Source organism: Artibeus jamaicensis, unplaced genomic scaffold, assembly GCF_021234435.1.
Source record: "Artibeus jamaicensis isolate MK-2021 breed Jamaican fruit bat unplaced genomic scaffold, CSHL_Jam_final scaffold_474, whole genome shotgun sequence".
Lineage (NCBI taxonomy): Eukaryota > Metazoa > Chordata > Mammalia > Chiroptera > Phyllostomidae > Artibeus > Artibeus jamaicensis.
In genome coordinates this window covers 7,795,579-7,815,925 of record NW_026522046.1, presented here as the reverse complement: position 1 = coordinate 7,815,925, position 20,347 = coordinate 7,795,579, and positions in this window count along the sequence as shown.

Sequence of the window (20,347 nt, the reverse complement as noted above, 5' to 3'; positions counted from 1 at the left end):
GTTCAAGCTGTAGTCAGTGAACAGGAACAGAAAACTATGAAAACATTTTCATGTGAAAATGCAGGTCAGAATCAACTTACTGAATTTTCTAGGACAGGAATGGCAAACACAGTAAAACATAATCATGCTGTATACAGAAAGGTGAAGATTGACTAATTGATCACAAACATTTCTCCTGAAGAGCTTGGACATGGCCTCAGAATTCTTTTCAACCAAGGACATTATGAAGATGTAATTGACCAAATGTGCACTTATTTGAAATTTATTTGCCATCACTCTCCCAGGACTTCAGATTGGCAGAGACCTTGAGGGTAACATAACTCAACCCAACATCTGGTGATTAAGTCCTCTCTCAAACATATTCAGCAAGTGACCATTCAGCTTCTTCTTGAACACGTTCATCAATAGAATAGGTGAACCAGTACCACCAGCTCATGTGTGAAAAGGATGAAAAAATCAACTGATTCATAAATAAGTAAAAGCAGCTAGGAAATTCATGAACTATCTTCTAGATAATCTCCTACTCACTCTGATCACCAGCTCTTTGAAAATGAAGGGTGCTGCGAAGAATTTCCTTTGTGCTTTATTTCCTGAGAAGAGCATTTTGTATTCAGGAGTGAACTCTCAACTCTCTGGCAAAAATGAGACTTTGCATTCTAAAAAAGAGTTTATAGAGCTCTCCAAGAATCAGGCAGTCTGAAAATTCTCTGAATAACGAAAAAGAGAGATGAGCTGGGGAGGGGTCAGGAATAGAACAGTCTGGGGAGGGGGCAAGATTTTGATCCCTTATGGCCCAGAACTCATCACCACCATTTTGACCACTCGCAATCCTGACCAAGTCTCCATGCAGTCAAAATTTCCACTTCTCCTCCCCACTCAAAACACTCAATCAAACTGAGTAAATTAAAGAAATTTAAGGAATAACTAGCCCTTCTAGAAAACATTTAAATCCAAAAGAAGGGCTTGTTGCTGCAAGTGAAACTCTAATTTTTTATTATTGTTCAGTTATAGTTGTCCCCATTTTCCCCTGTTGCTCTTCCCTGCCTCGTCCACTACACCCCCTCCAGTCCCTCAGTCAATACCCACCCTGTTGTCCATGGGTCCTTCATACATGTTCCTTGACTAGACCCTTCCCCTTCTTTCCCCCATTATCCCTTTCCCTCTACCCCTCTGGTCACTGTCAGTTTGTTCCTTATTTCCATCTGTCTGGTTCTGTTTTGCTCATTTGTTTGTTTTGTTCATTAGGTTCCACTTACAGGTGAGATCATATGGTATTTGTCATTCCCCTCCTGGTTCATTTCACTTAGCATAATGCTCTCCAGTTCCATCCATGCTGTCACGAAGGGTAGGAGCTCCTTCTTTCTTTCTGCTGTGTAGTATTCTACTGTGTAAATGTATCACAGGTTTTTTTGATCCACTCATTTACTGATGGAGAGCTACTTATCACATAGATTATTATCCCTTACTTCCCCCACCTAAATTGATTACAGTCCCAGGAAATAGAATCTACACCATTTGTCATTATTTCATAAATTGCAGCAAAATGATGGACTTTTCTAGCACTTTTAAAGTTACTGTACTTTCTAGCATTCTGGTATTTAAGAATACCTAAAAACATTTGGAATACTTACATTAAAATATTCTACCCAAGAAACTATAAACTGCAACAAATCATTACTGGTGGGGAGGGTAGGCCTTATAGAGGAACTTGCTATGTGAGATTGCTAACTATTCTTCACTCACTTTAGATCTTAACCAAAGGTTAGTCTTTAACTACAATACATACACATGCAAAAGCTAACATACACACAAAGGAAACAATGCATTTCTAACACCTAAATGACATTACAGAGATCTCATTGTAGTGTGGGCGAAAAAGACCATAATAACTCTTCTAGTGTCAACTATGTGAATTTTATTGGCTGAATCACGCTTTTTGTAGTGAGGACATATTTGGAAATTGTTGTTGTGAATATTTATTAAAAGTTTTTACAAACATGGTATATACACTGTCTCATCTGGTAGCTATTCCAGATATTTATAAGGGCGATGCTTTAGTATTTCAGTGAGGCATAATCATTGAAGTTCTTTAAGACTAATATAAAGCAGGCAAAATAAAACAAAAGTTAAATCATACACCCTATATTAAATCTGGAGTTGATTTGTTTCATACCTAGGATTTCATTTGGCTCCTTAGATTGATAATAATAATTAATGGCATGTCTCAAAAGACTAGAAAACCAGCTCATCTACATGTCAAATAAGCCAAGTCTTATAGAAGTAGACAGTATGAACAGGTAATTTTCATCATAAACACATTCATATATTTCTTTTTGCACAAATGTAAAATTATCAGGTCTCATGCTGAGTTGATTGGGACATACCAATCTCTGATCAGGTAGTACTTTCAGAGCGAATTCTAGAGGACTTGTACATTCAACAAGTCTGTACATGCATAGTGTAATTTATAACTTTATTTTCCCTTTAACCCTGGGGCAAAATGTCACCTTCTGCTACTATGCTAATTCAAAAATAAGAGGTGGATAGTTGTCCCTATGGCAACAGAGGCTCATTTTACCCCAAGCCCATTTCCAACCTGTTACTAAATTACTAAGCACTGGAGTGATGCATCAAAGAGCACAAGGAGATGCTGTTAACTTAATGAAACCAAACACCATCCACTTAAAACATGTTGCGTCAGCTTGGAAATGAGGACAAGTAAGCCCCTTACTTCCCACTCCCACCCTTACAGCTGACCACCTAGCAACTGTTACATTTTCTAACTTATAAAACCAGGTCCTCCCTCTGCAGGACAAAAATTACTGCCCAGAGGCAGAACTGACTTTCTAGAGCTCTTGGCTTTGAACATAGCAATATTTTTTATTATGCTTAAAAACCTGTATTTTTACTTTTTCACTTCTCTATTATTCTATATTAATGATCAACAATTAGATATATTTTCTTTGGAAGTAATGAATGTCTATCAGCTGCAAAAATTTCATTTCTTTAGAGCATCCATGAGTACAGGAGGCCAAGAATGAGATTTTTCCCTCTGTCAAGGTTTTCAAAGGGTCAGCCAAGAGAATTGGGACAGGCTGTATTCCTTCCTAACGGTGCACCATGACACGCTAATATCCTGCTGAGAAGAATCTTTTACTTTGAAATTTAAAGTCTCACCTGACAGAACCCATGCCTGTAGGAGCCTCAATTTATTTGCTCCAGAGGAAGAACATTGAAATCCAATCTGAAGAAATCCAAATCTTTGTTTCCATGGAAAGGCTTCCAAAGGTCACTGAACATTCAATTCTGTCCACTATAGTTAGGGGTCTGGGTATATTTAAGAATCTAACCTTAAGTTAGCACAAAGGCACACAAAACATCAGTCACTTCTGCAACTAGGAGCCAGGTCATTGTGGAAAGTCACTGTGGGTATTTACCTTGAAAGGTATTGGGATCATGTGCACTTGTTAAGGTAACTTCTCTGAAAAAATGAAGGGGTTGAATTAAACGATCTCTTGGGTCCATTTTAGGTCTACACTTTAACTGACAGGTTAGCTAAATCTGTGACCTTGATCAAGTCACTCAGCTTCACAAATGTGTGTTTCCTTCCAGTTCTAAAACAAGTCACAAATTCCTACATAATCTCATGGATTATATGAGGTTGAGGGGGAGGTGAAGAATAGATAGTAAATTTTTGCCATAGGAGTCAATTTTATTGGGAAGTCAGATGGGCAAATAACCAGCCAAAAAAAAGGTGCTTAAGTACAAAGTGCTTAAGAATGTAAAGTTATGATATGGGATCAAAGAAAGACAATTGATGAAGAGCAGTATTTCCAATTAAACTGTCAATAGATGTTCACTTATCTGCCTTTTTCACATTAAAAGTCTCTTCCCTACCAGTCTTAACTTCTCCAACAGTATAAAATAGGTTTTTTTGAGAGTCATTCTTTGAAATGGCTCCTCTACCAAGTTTAGGAAAATTTGAGTCCAGTATGAGATTTCTCTATAGACTTGGAATTACATTAATTGAAATAAGGCTTATACAACAGAATAAAATCCCTGAAAGTAAAGTAGTCTGATATATGAAAAGGACGCAGGATTTGGGTTTAGAGGACCCAAGCAAAATGAACTTTATATCCTATCTCTATCCCTTTCTAGCTGGGAAGATGAACAATGTTTTTAATTGTTTAATTGTTTTAAAACATGAATTGTTTTTAATTGTTGATGGGCTTTAGCTCCATCATATATAAAATCATGATACTAATACCTTCTTCAAATAATTTTCACAAAGATTTGAGATAATGAGAGGGAAGTGGTAAGACCTCAATAAATGTTTGAACTACCTATTGAATTTATTCAGTTCCAACACCATAATCACTTACTGATGGATTACCAAGTGCCAGATACTGCATAAAGTGCTATAGATTAAATAATGGAAAAGATTTACCCCTAGTCCGTTGGTACACTTTGAATAGAAATGATCTAACATGGCCACTGGAACTTGAAGAACTGATTTACCTTAAGATTAGAAATTACAAGCTATGCTGTTCACATTTTCCATGGCAAAATCCTTGAAACTAATTAGTCACATCCTTTTTCAGAGGTATGATAGTCTCATTTGCTCAAGAAATATTAATTGATTAACTGTTCTATGTAGAACACAAAGTTCTTACGGTTTTTGTTAAGGTGTTTATAACCTCATAGAAAGAGAAGGTATAAACCTATGGCAAGTTAAAGTCAAGACAAAGAATCAATTAATTAAATTCAGAAAATACTACAGCTCCACAATCCCACTACAACTTCCAGAGGAGAGAGAAGTAGAAAATATATATGGCTTCTGACCCCAAGGTAGTCACAGTCTACTGGGGGAAGAACACCAAAGAACATAAATTGCTAGTACAACATTGTACGATACTATATGTCAACTGAATCAACTGAGATGTCCAGGCAGAAGTTCTGTTGTGACTCTGTAGGAACTGCGAGTTGCTCTCTTAAAGAAATGGTTGAAGAAGAAGATGGAGTTCAGCTTAACTTTGGTAGGATTTTAAATATATGGATATGAGATAGAGGAAAGTCCAGATTATGAGAACTTGCATTGAAAAGTCTTATTGTTAAGGGAAAAAGTAGCACAGCATGTTCGGGGATTAAGAAGCAGTATGAGCTCTGGATGGAAAGACAGGATGGATACCTTACCATGGTAGAGCATCAATACAACCAGTTGTTTTCCTTTGTTCTAATAGCAGGTGGCAAAAAGATTGCTGTTTCTGAGATCTGTAAACTATACTCTTAGACCACAAATGACGAGTTATAAAAAGCATCAAATTTTGTGTTACTGAGAACACAGCCACAGTCACAACTACTCCATCCATTAAAAAAAGCACTGTTATAGAGCACAATTTTCATTTGACAGAGAGTCAAGTCGGGATATATTCAGACGAGGCCCAGAGTGGAAATTGGATAATATGCAAGAGATCTGGGTCCCAGAAGTGGGGTTGTTATTACATTGCTATTTCCTATTTTAAAGCAAGAAATGGCAAGGAGTATTGGAGCCAAGGGTAAGGAAAGAGAGCAAGAGTAGACTTGGTAATATGGGCACTTCTTCTGAACACTCCAGCTTAGTCCAGCAAATAGTGTACTCCTTTCAAGGCCCTGTCTTTAGAGATTGCCATCTTCCCAATACATGCCTTTGCAAGTAGCTTCTAAGTAAATATCAACAGAGCACAAGCATAACCTTTTCACAAAAGAATCAGTAATATAGTGGATAAATACAGTTTGGATTATAGATCTATGAAGGTATTTATTGACTATGTATTGAGTCAGTGAAGACCTTCAAGTTCTTCTGGAGTGGTAGCAAATGCCCAAGACTCTTCTACTAACTGCCCCATCTCAATGACCTGGAAATACCAGAACTAGAGAAATAGAGACATAGAGAAAAGTCTGAATACATAATGTAAATAATACAACTCTTCCCCTTCGTGTAGTGTCTAATTTCAGCACCTTCATTGACATTGTCACTAATATGATGTGGCTTAGGCTCAATTGGACTTAAGAAGTGGATTCTAATAAATCTATCTATCCTGGAAACTTTAAGCTAAATATTGCTGAAAAAAGTACATATAAAAGAAAACCTTGATTTATCTGTTTGTAAGATGAGAAAAATTTATTGTACTCTGAAGACTCTTCTGGGTCTTTTAGGCCAACCCAGCTACCTAAAAGTTTCAGGAGATAGAACCAAAGAAACAATATTCTTAGCTGGTAATATACTAGTATTAGAATTTTCTACAACTGAAATCCACAATTTAGCTTTTAAATGGAACATAGTTTCCCCCTACATCTGCCCCCTAACTGGCTTTGCTATTTCTGAGCAAGCCCTTCAGTTGATATTCTCTAATGTGATCCTACAGGCTCCTTGCCTATAATTCCAATTCATTTGAGATCTTTTTGGGGACTGTCTCTTTAAAGGTGAAAATGTTTTAACCAGGTGGGTTCTACCATTTTGTTAATGCCACTGTCAAAAGAATGGGGGGAGGGAAGAAGTGCACAGGTACTGTATTACAAAGAAAAAATGTCACATGTAATTTCCATACTGGCTACCTAGGTCACAGAGCTGAGCATAGGTCTCAGATGCAAGCTATAGAGCTCAGATCCATGTTATATTATGACTTATTAAAGGGTTTAAAATTATATTGCTGGAATTCAAAATTATGATATACCTGTTTTGTCTTAAAAAGTGCTGTGACATTGGCAATATATAATGATATTGAAGACTGTTTATCTTCCACCCAGCAATTCCAGACTTGATAAATTTCCAGAGAACTTTTCCTACCTATGCACAAAGAAATTTGTGAAAGATTTTAATTAGAAACAACATAACTGAATTGTTAACAGAAGAATAGATCTGTTGTGTAATACTTATACAACTGATGAAATAAAATAAATTAAGTAGAACTACATGAATCGATGTAGGAAAAAGTCTTCCAGATACAATTTGCAGCAAATGAAATAACTTTTATACAAGGACATATTCAATATATTACCATGTATATATAAACTCTAAAATCATGCAAACAACGTATCTAATGATTATTGATAGAAACATATATACTAAAAGCATAAAATCACTGTAGTGTAGAATAGCGATTTTCAACCTTTTATCTTGTGGCACACAAAAAATAATCACTAAAATTCTGCAGAACACCAAAAAATATATATTTTTTGCCAATCTAACAAAAAGTAAGTATAATTTTGATTCATTCACACAGGACAGCTATTGTTGCATTAGCTGTTGCCATTTTTTTATTTGACAGTATAAGGGAAAAAAGGTCTGTGTCCCTGAAATGGTCAGGTGTTATTGCATGTTTTAAAAATGCCATGGCACTCTGTTTGAAAATCGCTAGTGTAGTAAATGCAAAAGCAGAAGGATATACAATTGACTTTTCCTGTATCTGTAAAGTGTATTTATTTAAAAAAGAATTCAAAGCAAATATAATAAAATCCTCAGAAGGCTAGACAGCGAGTGCTTGGGCATTAGCAATATTGTACTTTTCTATGGGGTTATAATATTTCATTTAAAAGAAAGTTTAACAAAAACAACAAAAGTCTACCAGCCTTAAATTTTTTAAGGTTTTGAGAAATTTTATGTACTACATTATTTTTTTCTTTCTTTATCTCTTCTAGTCAAGTTTTGACTCCCCCACAAGGATATGTGGGAATTTTAGAAAAAGGTTCCATAACAATTTTTCAAAGAAATTGATAAGTAGTGAAGCACAAACCAAAAGCACTTCTACATCTTTAGTGCAATGAATTTTTCTACACCTTTTCTCTGCACTGAATTTTTAAGTGAAAGGTCACTAAACATGAATGTTGAAGTTGGATTTCAGTCTCCCCCAAGTATCAGAGCCCAGAATCCTATGAGACTGGTCCAAGCATTTGAGAGTATCTATTTGCTACTCAATCATCCCCAGGGGCTTTAACTTCCTGAGCTTGGCCAAACACATCTCCCATCAGTGTCCCTCTGGATCTACATAATATTCTCTGTGGTCACATATACACAGTTCATTTTTCTCTGTATCCACTCTTGAGAACTTTCAATAATGGCTCTTGGGGCCACAAGGTAAAGTTTGCCATTTTTGTGTACCTGTAGGATAAACAGAATCCAGGCAAAACATCTTGCAAATGGCTGGTCTGAAGCCTCCCCTAACCATGAAATTTGCATTTGCAGATAAATGTCTTCTACCTAATCAATATGAACTTTAGAAATAATCAAAGCAAGCCACCAGTCTAGAGATTCTGCTTAGTAAATACATGTTTTTCATGGTTATAGTCCTCTAGTTTCTTATTTTTACATCTGAGGAGTTTGGGGTCAGGTAATCTTTAACAGAACTGAAAATTCTCCAACCAGCAGTAATCCAGGAAGACATCAAAAACACCCAGACAGAATAAGGCTAATATTTCCTCACCAGGTGTCTAGCCTCTTAATCTAGTGATAATATCACATTCCAAAGGAAAAGACACCAGACCCTCCCAACCAGTGCTCTAAGCACTTACTTCTTCACCTAGGATTACCAGCTTGTTGAAGCAGCAAACATTCTCACCTGCATCAGAGGTGGGGGCCGATCTCCAGTTGCTGAGAACAGCATCATTTAAGGAGTAAATAAGAGCCCAGGCAAAAGTTTTCTTTAGAAACCAAAACCCAGCAGCAAACTTGCTGGTTTCAGGTGCAGGTGCCAAATTATCTGGGGTTTCATTTATGCTTCCTGAGACTATGGCCTTTCCTCGGAACTTGGAGTTTAAAAGGTGGTCTTCTCTCTGAAAGGGCCTATTTTTACACTGCTGTGTTTTATACGTATATTTCATGTTCAGTGATGAAGAGGGGACGACCCATCTTCCTTGTCAGAAGTTGAACCTAGACCTGCCTCTGCTGATGATTTGACCCTAAACCCTGAATGTGGTCAAGAGTCTAATCAGACAGAATGCTTGATGATGATAAGTGCAGGGAGAGAAAAAAAGCAAAGGACATTTTCTCAACCTGATTTATTGTCCTCTTGCCATGAACTCAATTTAAACAATTTAATCTTCCCTATGGGAAAACATGGAGTTTGGCAATTAGAAAATTATTCATAAGGTTTCTGATAATGCAGAGACTGTGAGGAAACATGAGTTCTGCTTCAGCCACTAAATTTATATCTACAGCATCCTTATCCAAACCATTAGAGGAAGAAGGGTCTAAGTCTTGGGTTGGCTATTCCACTTTGGAATCACTTAGAATGTTAAAAAGCAATAGCAGCAGCGATGTTCTGCCTGGCCCTTGCCTGGACCAACAGAATCAGAAACTCTAAAAGGTAGTATTTTGCACTGATACTTGTAAAACTCTCCCAAGATGATTTTAATATAGAGTCAGACTGAGAACTGAAGTGGTCTTTCTCATACTTTATTGTACAAGCAAGTCATCTGAAAGCTTATTAAAATGAAGATTCTGATTCAATAGATCAGGGATGAGGTGTTTCCGACAAGCTTCCTGGTGACACGGTGCTGCTGGTCCGCAGAGTGCACTTTAAGTAACAAGAAACTAATGATTTCTGAACACCCTTCCAGCACTGTGATTCTGTGCATCTGTGCATCTGTGTCAACTTTCACTTTTAACAGAATCGCCAGACAATTTCCACCTAAGAACACCCATTTCTGAGCGAAATGCCTTTTATAATGCCATGCACTGAGCTAGCCTCTGTGAAATAATGGTCTTTGGAAGTTAGGAGATACTTCAGGATCTTACAATGTCTGATGCAACGCCATGTACATTAATTATCACTGAGTGTGTGATAGATATAAGAACTACAGGAGGTTTGTGGAAGATTCACGTAAGTTAGGATTTTCACCACAATGTGGAGAATGTAGTACTATCAGGGGACATGTTGGGGGACAACTCACTCAGGAATGTGTGTGCATGTGTGTGCCTGGGGTAGGGGTGCCTGTTGGAGTTTGGAGTGGTTTGGGGAAAGATTCTTGGAAAAAAATGACTTTCAAGCTGAGCTCTAAGATGAGTAAGATTTGGGAGTTGAGAGGGATGTCCACACAGAGAGAGTTGTGATATAAATGCCTACATGTGTGTGTGAAAGAGAGGCTGAGGAAATCAGAGGACTCCAAGTAGCTTCATTTGGCTGGAATATAGAAAACATGAGGAATGAGATGGGGGGGGGTCAGCTGTGGCCAGAGACAGAACTTCACAAACCCCCTATAGGAGTTGCGTCATTATCCTGAAACAAGAGGAAGTCTTCAAAGCATCTTTGCAGTAAAGCAACGTGGTTTACATTTTCAGAAATAACTTTCTGTGTGCTGTGTGGGCAATGGATCAGGCAGGGAGGGCATCTGTTAGAGGAGTGTTTCTATATGGCCCTAACAGTTGAGAGGGTTTGAGGTCAGCTACTCCACTTCCAGGAAATTCTTCTACAGAGACTCATTCATGTACAGAGATATTTGGGCAAGTATGTTTATTGTACTATTTTATAATAACCAAAATGTATACACATAAATGATGACTATCAATTGGACATTAGTTGTACAGTTTTTAGAATATCTGTGCTATGAAATATTTATGGCCATTTCAAAGAATATAGTGGATCCATGTGTTGAGATATCCAAGACATACTGTAAAGTGAAAAAAGCAAGTCAAAAAATAGTTGATACAGTATGGGATCTGTTATATAAAAACATATATTCTCTATTATCTGTATGCTATATGTGTATGTAAATTAATAAAAAAAAAGGACAGAGGGACTATACCTCAAACTGATGATGACTGCTTCCTTCAAGAAAAGGAATGGAAGATGAACAACTTTTACTTTCCACATTTTTGTTTTAAGATATTTCAAAGAGAAAGTAGAGTTCTGGCTGAGATGGAGGTGCAGGTAGAAACCTTCGCTTCCACGCACAACCAAAAGGAGGATAACAACCAATCTAAAATCAGTAAACAACCAAAAATGCCAGAAAATCAAAATGCATGCAACTCTGACAACCACAGAATTGCAAACAATCTACCAGAACAACCAGACGGGTAAGGCGGACCCTGTGGGCCGACCAAGAAAAACCAAGGCAAGACGGCTGGGGGGCAGGGCTGACTGCCAGCTTGGCAGAGTTTCGAGGGAAGGACTGACTGAAGGGGAAAACTGAGACTCAGAGCTGACTCTGGGCTACAGCGAGGGTTGCCCCTGGTGGGAGATACTTCCAGTCTGACTCGAAGTGTCTTGGAAAGTGCGCTAGAGAGGAGTAGGCAAGCTGCACCATTCCCTCTCTGGCCCCTACCACACGGTGCAGCAAAGAGAGTTTCCCTGCCTGGGTGAATACCTAAGGCCCCGCCCACTTACAACCTATCAGCTGCGCCAAAACAAGCAAATATGGCCCAAATGAAAGAACAGAGCAAAACCTCGGAAAGAGAACTAAGTGATGAGGAGATTGCCAACCTATTTGATGGACAATTTAAAGTCCTGACAATCAAAATGCTCACAGAACTGATTGAGCTTGGTTGAAAAATGAAAGAACAAATGAAAGATACCCAAAATGAAATAAAGCAAAATATTCAGGGAACCAACAGTGACAAGAAAAAAAAACAGAATTCAAAGCAACTACTTAGAACAAAAGGAAGAAATAAACATCCAACTAGATCAGAATGAAGAAACAAGAATCCAGAAAAATGAAGAGAGGCTAAGGATTCTCTGGGACAACCTGAAACATCCCAATATCCAAATTATACGGGTGCCAGAAGGAGAAGAACAGCAGCAAGAAATTGAAAACTTATTTGAACAAATAATGAAGGAAAACTTCCCCAATCTGGCAAACAAAATAGACTTCCAGGAAGTCCAAGAAGCTCAAGAGAGTCCCAAAGAAGTTGGACCCAAAGAGGAACACACCAAGGCACATCATCATTAAGTTACCCAAGATTAAAGACAAAGAAAAATCCTAAAAGCAGCAAGAGGAAAGGAGATAGTTACCTACAAAGCAGTTCCCGTAAGACTAGCAGCTGATTTCTCAAAAGAAACCTTATAGGCAAGAAGGGGCTGGAAAGAAGAATTCCAAGTCATGAAAGGCAAGGGCCTACATCCAAGATTGCTCTATCCAGCAAAGCTTTCATTTAGAATGGAAGGGCAAGTAAAGTCCTTCCCAGATAAGGTCAAGTTAAAGGAGTTCATCATCACCAAGTCCTTATTAAATGAAATGTTAAAGGGACTTATCTAAGAAAAAGAAGATAAAAAAATATGAACAATAAAATGACAACAAATTCACAACTATCAACAAATGAACCTAAAAGAAAAGAAAAACAATGAAAAAAAACTCAGCAAACAACCAGAACATGAGCAGAATCAGAAATGGACATCACACAGAGGGAGTTCAGTGGAGAGGGAGAAGGGAGGAATAGGGGGGAAAGGTACAGGGAAGAAGAAGCATAATTAGTTGGCATGAAATAAATGGGGAGAGATAAAAATGGTATAGGAAACAGAGGACTCAAAGAACTTATACGTACAACCCATGGACATGAACTAAGTGGGGTGGGGGGATGCTGGAGGGTTGGGGGACAGGGTGGAGGGGGGATAAAGGGAGAAAATTTGGGAAAACTGTAATAGCATAATCAATAAAAATACTTAAAAATTAAAAAAATTGAAAAGAGAAAGTACTTGGGTGTCACATGTGTAATAGAAAAAAGAAAGGAATAAATTGCTAGATTGCACATCTTTTTTATTCATTAATGGCATGAATTTTGCCTTCATTCAGTCTAACAATTTTAACTTTAAAATTTCTTTAAAAAATAAAGCTCAAAAATATTTTAAGAATTTAAAATTCGAAAGATTTCTTCCCTCTCCCCTCAAGGCTGTGCCCTAAAGTCACCTCCCCGGCCCCCTGAACAATCTCCTTCATTTAAACTTTCTTCTAGTTCTCATTATGCAGCTACTCTAAACCTAAGATAACTCCAGACACAGTCTAAACTTCTAATGGTTGAAAATCATTAAAAAGATTAACAAGCAGAAATCAACAGGGTTTGAAAAAAAGTTTTTCTCTTTACCCTCTGGGAGCCAAGAAATTTCAGCGCTGCTATAATTTTCTAGAAGGATCCTCTGATGACCTCTGGAAACAATCCAGGACCCCCCACTGCTGCTCACGGATCCCAGTCTAACCAACTCAGCCGTGCACTAAAGGGAAAGTTATAAATTGCTTAGAGAAGGAGCTTGCAAAAGGGAGCGCCCAGCCCGGCTTTTGTTAGGGTAAATCTGGGCTCCCCAACCTGTTAACATGCTTTGAAAGAGGTAACAAAATGATCTATAAAGGCAAACCAGTGGGTGTCATTTCTTTAGATAATCAAAAACCTTTTGATTGGGGGATACACAAAAGGCTGAGGAAGGTTAGTAACCCTGGGATAAAAGAAAAATTTCCTTCATCAATTAAAAAGCAGTTATGGAAAAATGGGGACTAGAACTCCAATTTCCCAAATGGAGGGAGATTAAAATATTGACATCATTCAAGAGTTTTTATATTCAATATACAATTGAATGGAGATCTCCAGTAAGAAACCAATTATCCAAAATTGATTAAACATTTTTATAAATAAATACATAAAATTTTAAAACAAACTTTCACTTTATAATTAATAAATAAGAGTAACAAATATTTTATTTCCATTCTAGTGCACGCTTTTTACTGGCACTGGTACAAGGTCACATTCTGAGGCTGTTTCTCCTTTTCTCAGCAATCCCTAATTTTTCACTCGAGTTTTACTTTAAATAGTTTAGAGACTTCTTTTGATATTAACCTGGGTCATCTTTGCTTTTTACCTCATCCAAAGTCACTAGGTATTAGTCCTAGCCAAACAAAAGTCAACACAAAACAACAGCAACACTAAGCTTATTGATAATAACATTTGTAGTTTACTTTTTTCCAGAGAAACTAAAAACCCTTTCAAGACACTAGCCATTTAATAATCATTAAACATGAATGATACGCTGACATGATACATGTATTAGAAAGAGAATAACATAATCTGTATCATACCGACTTAAACCTACAGTCTCTAGGAAACCTCCAAGTTGATGATGCATCAAGCCATAGAGGAGTTGTATTTGCATTGGAAGCTTTGGATTACTTGCCTGGCATAAGAGAGCAGAGCAAGGAGATGCCCACCATATATAAAAGCAGAGTTGACATACTGATGGCAGAGTGGTGTGTCCAGCTTAGCAGCATGCTTCAAAATACATAGGATGCGTAGCCCTGGCTGGTGTGGCTCAAGTGGACTGAGTGCTGGCCTGCAAACCAAAGGGTGGCTGGTTCCATTCCCAGTCAGGGCACATGCCTGGGTTGCAAGCTGGGTCCCCAGTGGGGCACACATGAGAGGAACCCACACACTGATGTTTCTCTCCGTCTCTTTCTCCCTCCTTCCCCCTCTCTCTAAAAATAAATAAAATCTTTTTAAAAAATACGTGGGCTGTGCAATAAAGCCAGCTTCTTAAAGGTCAATGGACTCTGCCTTGATGCTTTACATCATTTGTAGAGCAACTAAAAGAGAGACAGAGAGAAACAACCGTTTATTTCTGGGTGCCGAATGATAAATAATGAGCAAGGCTGCCCCAAACAGAAGAGGTACAATAATGTGCCCGCGGAGTGGAGGATGTTACACTAACGATGAGGACAACGATGACAAGGGCTGGCACTTCGCAGAATGTGCAGAATGTGCAGAACGTGCAGAGGCGTCAGGCAACGCCAGCCTGACCATGGCTCAGCGGCTGGTTGGACGCCCTGCAGTCCTGCTGCGGGGCCTCACACGCTTCCGGCCCCAAGGTGGCCCCTAGCGCTGCCTCGGCCTGTCTGTGCCCCTGTTTCAGCCGCTCTATGGTAAAATCTGAAAAATATGGGCAATGAGGTGAGGGGTTTTCTTTTAATAAAACTACATTTATTCATTTAAAAATTTTAATACTCTTACCTGCATGAAATGATGGCTATAATTTTTATATCTTACTTTGATGTTTTATTGCTAAAATAAAATGTGAGAAATTCATATTTTCTCCATTTAAAAATAATTACTCTGTTAACTTTAAATCTGGGGACTTTTGGGGCAAGAGTTCAAAGCTCTGGCTGAAATAAAATGGACTTGGTTCCGGTCCCAGTTCTACCACTAACTGGCCGTGTGACCTCCTCTCAGCCTCAATTTCCTCATTTGTTGAATAGAAGTAACAATAGTGTGTACCTAGTAGGTTATTGTGAAGCTTGTGGCGACAGCGCAGTCTCAGAACAGAGCGTATTACCAGGTAACGCTCAAGTGTTAGCTCAGAGTCATAAGAAGGATTACTCATCAGTCACCCTCAGATGGCTCACCCCACAAATGTGCCATTTGACCCAGAAACTTTTCATCCTCTCTGATTACAACACCCCACATTCTACACCAACATTCTGACTCCTACTCCTTCCAGGCTATCCAAGGGCACAACTGTTCATAGGTTCAAGTTAAACGAATGATCCTCCATCCACATAATGCACTACTATCCAGCCATGGAATGACAGCCATATATATTACTGAGCAGGAAAAAACATAGCTACAAGCCAGTTATTCACAGCATGATTCCATTTTTTAAATGCAGTACATATATACATAATGGTGATTGCTGACTCAGCCCTCAAAACACCCCCCCAATCACTAGTCCAGCGCTGTCCAACAGAAATACAATATGAGCCACAAGGAGAGCCACATGTGGAATATTAAAGTTTCTAGCAGCCACATGAAGATAAATAGATGAAATTTGTCCTAATGATGTATTTTATTTAATCCAATATAAATAAAATATTCTCATTCCCATATGTAATCATTACAAAAATCACTAATGAGACAGTATGCATTATTTTTATACTAAGTCCTTGCAATCCTGTGTGTATTTTACAGTTACAATACATTTTAACATGGACTAGCTGCATTTCAAGTGCTCAGTAGCCAAAAGCCACACATGGCCACCCCATCAGACAGGACCTCTCTTGGCAGTTAGTCCCCTCCTCACACTGAGTTAGGATTATCAGACTGAAAGAAAACTTGTCTTACTGACATGCCCATTGCCTCGAACAGTTTCTCATACGAGTACTAAATAAATATTAGTCTGAGTGAATGCATTTAATTGGAAGTATTCTTGGGCACCTTTGCATTTTTATGTGCCATGTAAATCAGAGACTAGAAAGGCATTGCGCCAACCCCCGGGGAAGAACACAGGAATTTTGGAAAGTATCTTCCAAAAGGCATCGCACCTCACAAGCAGCCTCCTACTTTGTCAAGGGGCAAAGCCAGCCATTCAGAAATGTAAGAAATCTCCATGAATTAATTTGAAAAACTTAGAACTAAAGCTAGTGCCAAAATGTATATTATAGACAAATAAATAAAAGATAGGACTGAGAGAAGTGGATAATAATGAGAACTTTATTAAATACATGCTATATCTAAATACTTTGCATACATTATTTATAATCTTCACTAAGACTCTACAAGGTAAGGAGGAATCATTAAAACATACAAGAACTTTTCAGATTTGAATCCTATCTCCGTCAATTTCTAGCTCTATGACCCAAGGTAAATTTCTTACTGTATCTGGGCTCAGTGTTCTCAACCGTGAAATGGGTATTAAAATAACTGCCCTTAATTATTATGAGGATTAGATTAATTGACACATGAACTCTCAATGAATGACACCTAGAATTATAATGGTAATGTTCAATTAAAATAGGAGCAATCATTGTTATCACCCTCTGTTTACACAGGGGAGACTGAGGTTCAGAGGAATTAAATAACCTTAATGTCATGTAGCAAATAAACAGATGAGCTAGGATTCAAGGCCAGGTCTGTCCAACTTAGCTAGCCTGTGCACTTTGCACCACGTTATGCCTAGGAAGGTCTCAGGGTAGAGGCCACAGTGTCTGGACGGAGAGAAGACATTCTGCAGGGTACCCGCATGGCAAAGGCTGCAGATGAATACTATCTGAAGAGAAAGGCATTTCACTTAGGCAGATCTGATCAGAATGCAAAACCAAAGGAGCTCAGTAGAGTCAGCACTGGGAGTTTGGCTTACGGGAGGCCTCGAGCCAGTTGGAGGAGTTGAGACTTGATTACTGCCTAAATCCCGTCATAAATCTGTGAACCAGTTGATCAGTCTCTGTGCAATTATGAGGCTCTTCTTTTTTTAACTTAATTCTTTAGGCTGATAGGAACATTCCTTTACTCAAGTGAAGGCTGAACATATGATTTTCTACACTTCTCAAATCCTACCTCAAATTTTTCTTAATCCTTTGAGTCCATGTGTGGAGTGGTGTTCACATTCCCATATACTAACAGGGTTGTGAAAAAAAACCAACCAAACTCTTATCTGTGGTTAGAGCGTTGCAACAATTTTACTCAAGTTAGATCCTCCAGCAGGCCCAGTAAACCAACACAAGCTGCTCCCCATTAGTTGCCCCCTCATTTGGCTGTTTGCCCAAACCACCTCATCGATGCGCTATGAGCCACCACGCCTGGCGTGCTCATGTCTGGACCAAGTCATGTGCAGCATGTCATCAGGTGCATTTAAAAAAAATGAAGTGTATGTACATGTATTAGAATGTGTACATAAACATGCGTGTTCATATATACATATGACAAACATGTTCAAGAAACACATGCAACCAGAAATTCTCTCCAGTTAAAAATGGAAACAACAGGTTTTTTACAGAAAAATTCCTCTAATTATTTTGTTGTTCTAAAGACAGCACTCTCTTTTAAAAATGTGTCATCTTTTTCTCAGTTTACTCTGACATACATTATTTACTCTGGCATGCATTATTTACAAAATGAAACCGGAAATCTACCAGCAAAAATGAACAGTGAAAGGACAGAGAACAAAGTTTTAGCGAGCTTGTCATTAACACTAACAATGAGTGATTATTTCCCGTGATAAGTGCCTAGGCAATTATTTTCCATACTTTTCAGAAAAAGCATATATATGCTGATCAGTTTGAAAGAAACTGCATTGAAGATTAAAACAGTCATCTTCGAACCCTTTGAAACTTTTCAGTCTTCTCAACAAGAAAACGAGCCAGAAATTACTGATAAACTGACTCATCAACCGAAGGCCGAAAAGTGTGGAGGTTACCAAGACATGCCCTCCTTCTCGGGCCTGTGGACTCCCGGTGGTTGCATTATGTGACGCTTTTAAGCAGTTTTAGCTGGTTTGCAGCACAACCTCCCCAAAGAAATATGAAGAGTCATTTTCAAAAGGAACTTTCATTTTTAATATGGATTGATTTTTTTAAAGGCAGCTCCGAGCAGCCCAGTGTATCAAACAGAAACCATCACACCGATCCCCACACGTCAGGGAGTGGCGGCGGCACGTGAGGTCTGTTGTTTCCCAGCAGGCACCTGTGTAGCTGAAGAGGTCACTACTCAGCAAGGTGCTTTCTTTCTGGTGTACAACAAAAGAAATCGCTAGGAATAAGGGGGGAAATGGGCTTGGGAAACAGAAGAGGAACTTGTCAATCTCCAAGATGCTAGAAAATGATCGTGGAAGTCTTTTGTTAGGGAATCCTGTAATGGTATTGCTGCTCCTCTCTTGTGGATCCAGACAGCAAGCAACTAGCCTAAGATGGCAAGGGCGACAGAGGATTAGACAAACTGTGGAAAGGCCCTGGAAAGGCCAGTTCTGCTGTTTGGAATCAATCAGGCCAAAATTGTATCCTCATTTACGTGCAACAGCAGTGTGCTTATAAACAGGGTTTCTTGGGCGGGGTGGGGGGGGGCCAAAGGCATATATAATGTTTATCATAAATGTGTATGTATAAACTATTTTACAAATGGGGAAAAAGGCCCTAAAGAACTATTCTTGTATATTCTATGGGTTGTACACTGAATATTTTAGTAATAAAAATTTATACTACTTCCAAGAAAAGGACATTAAGCTTGTTCCCAATCCTTTTTATTTTAAACTATGAAACAGTGAGAAGGTACCCTGACTCGTGTAGCTCAATGGGTTGAGCACCAGCCTGCAAACCAAATGGCTGCCAGTTTGATCCCCAGTCAGGACACATGCCTGGGTTGTGGGCCAGGTCCCCAGTGGGCGGCTCATGAGAGGCAACCACACATTGATGTTTCTCACCCTGTCTTTCTCCCTTCCTCCCCTCTTTCTGAAAATAAATAAATAAATCTTTAAAAAAAGAAAAGAAACAATGAGAAGATTAGTATCACACTAGAAATGATTTTGATGCACATAATAGAGCTATTAAAACAACAGAAGGGATGGGTCAGTTATGAGGTTTCAAGATAGTTAGTAGGAGTGTAAGATCATATGGCAGGGCCCTTGGTATCACCCAATAGGCAACATAACAGAATATCCCTGAATCTTGGATATAGGAAACTATATTGCAAAGTGCTAACATTTTCAACCACACCGGTCAGTCTCAGTGCATATCTTTCTCACTCCTCCCACAGACACTTTAACAAAAAGGAGCATCTTTTATCAATGGTTATATGGGTGTTAGAATCCAAGTTTTATTGTTTAATAAAGAGAAATTATCTTCTTGAGTAAGATCAAACAATATGTCATTAACTAATTATATTCTCTTTCCCCTGGGTATTTTCTCTAAATGGTTTGCTACGGGCAATCAACATTCATGACTTACCAGGCGGTTAGATTGCTCTTCCTTCAGATAACAACATTAAAGGCAAAAGCAATATAGTTGCAGTAATAATCATGAGTGTTTTGTGTGATGATGTAGCCGCCTATGATGTGCCAGGCACTGTACTTGAGCCACTGTACGCAGGGAGCCGGACAGGAAGTGTTACAGAGAGGAGCTAGTCCCTGCCCTCCCAGATTCTGGACTAGTGGAGGAGAAAACATGGACATAAACGATTATGATTCATTTGGATAAGTAGTCATAGAGTTAGTCGTAAAGGCTCACAGTGACCAGGAATACTGTATGTGTGAGAAATGCTTATTAAATGCTTATTGAATGAAAGAAGTGGCCTTCTGCCTGCCCGACCTACAACCTGAACACTATTCTGACATTCTTGTCATCTCTTGATTGGACTCCACTTACAGCCCATTTGACCTGTGGCCCTGGCCAAATTTTTGGCATAGGTCCCAGACCTAACCCATTCCAGCCACTAATACTCTATTGTATCAAAGTATCCAGAATTATTTCTCCTGAGGAGAGATAAGCCAAGCTATTCCTAGCAACAATGAAATATTTCAGAAATCACATCAACTCTTTTTCATATGATGGGAAGCAGTACAATCTTATTATTAGAAAATTAGAAGAGCCCTGGGCTTGGATTAGGAGACCAACTCATGGTGTGGCCACAAGCAAA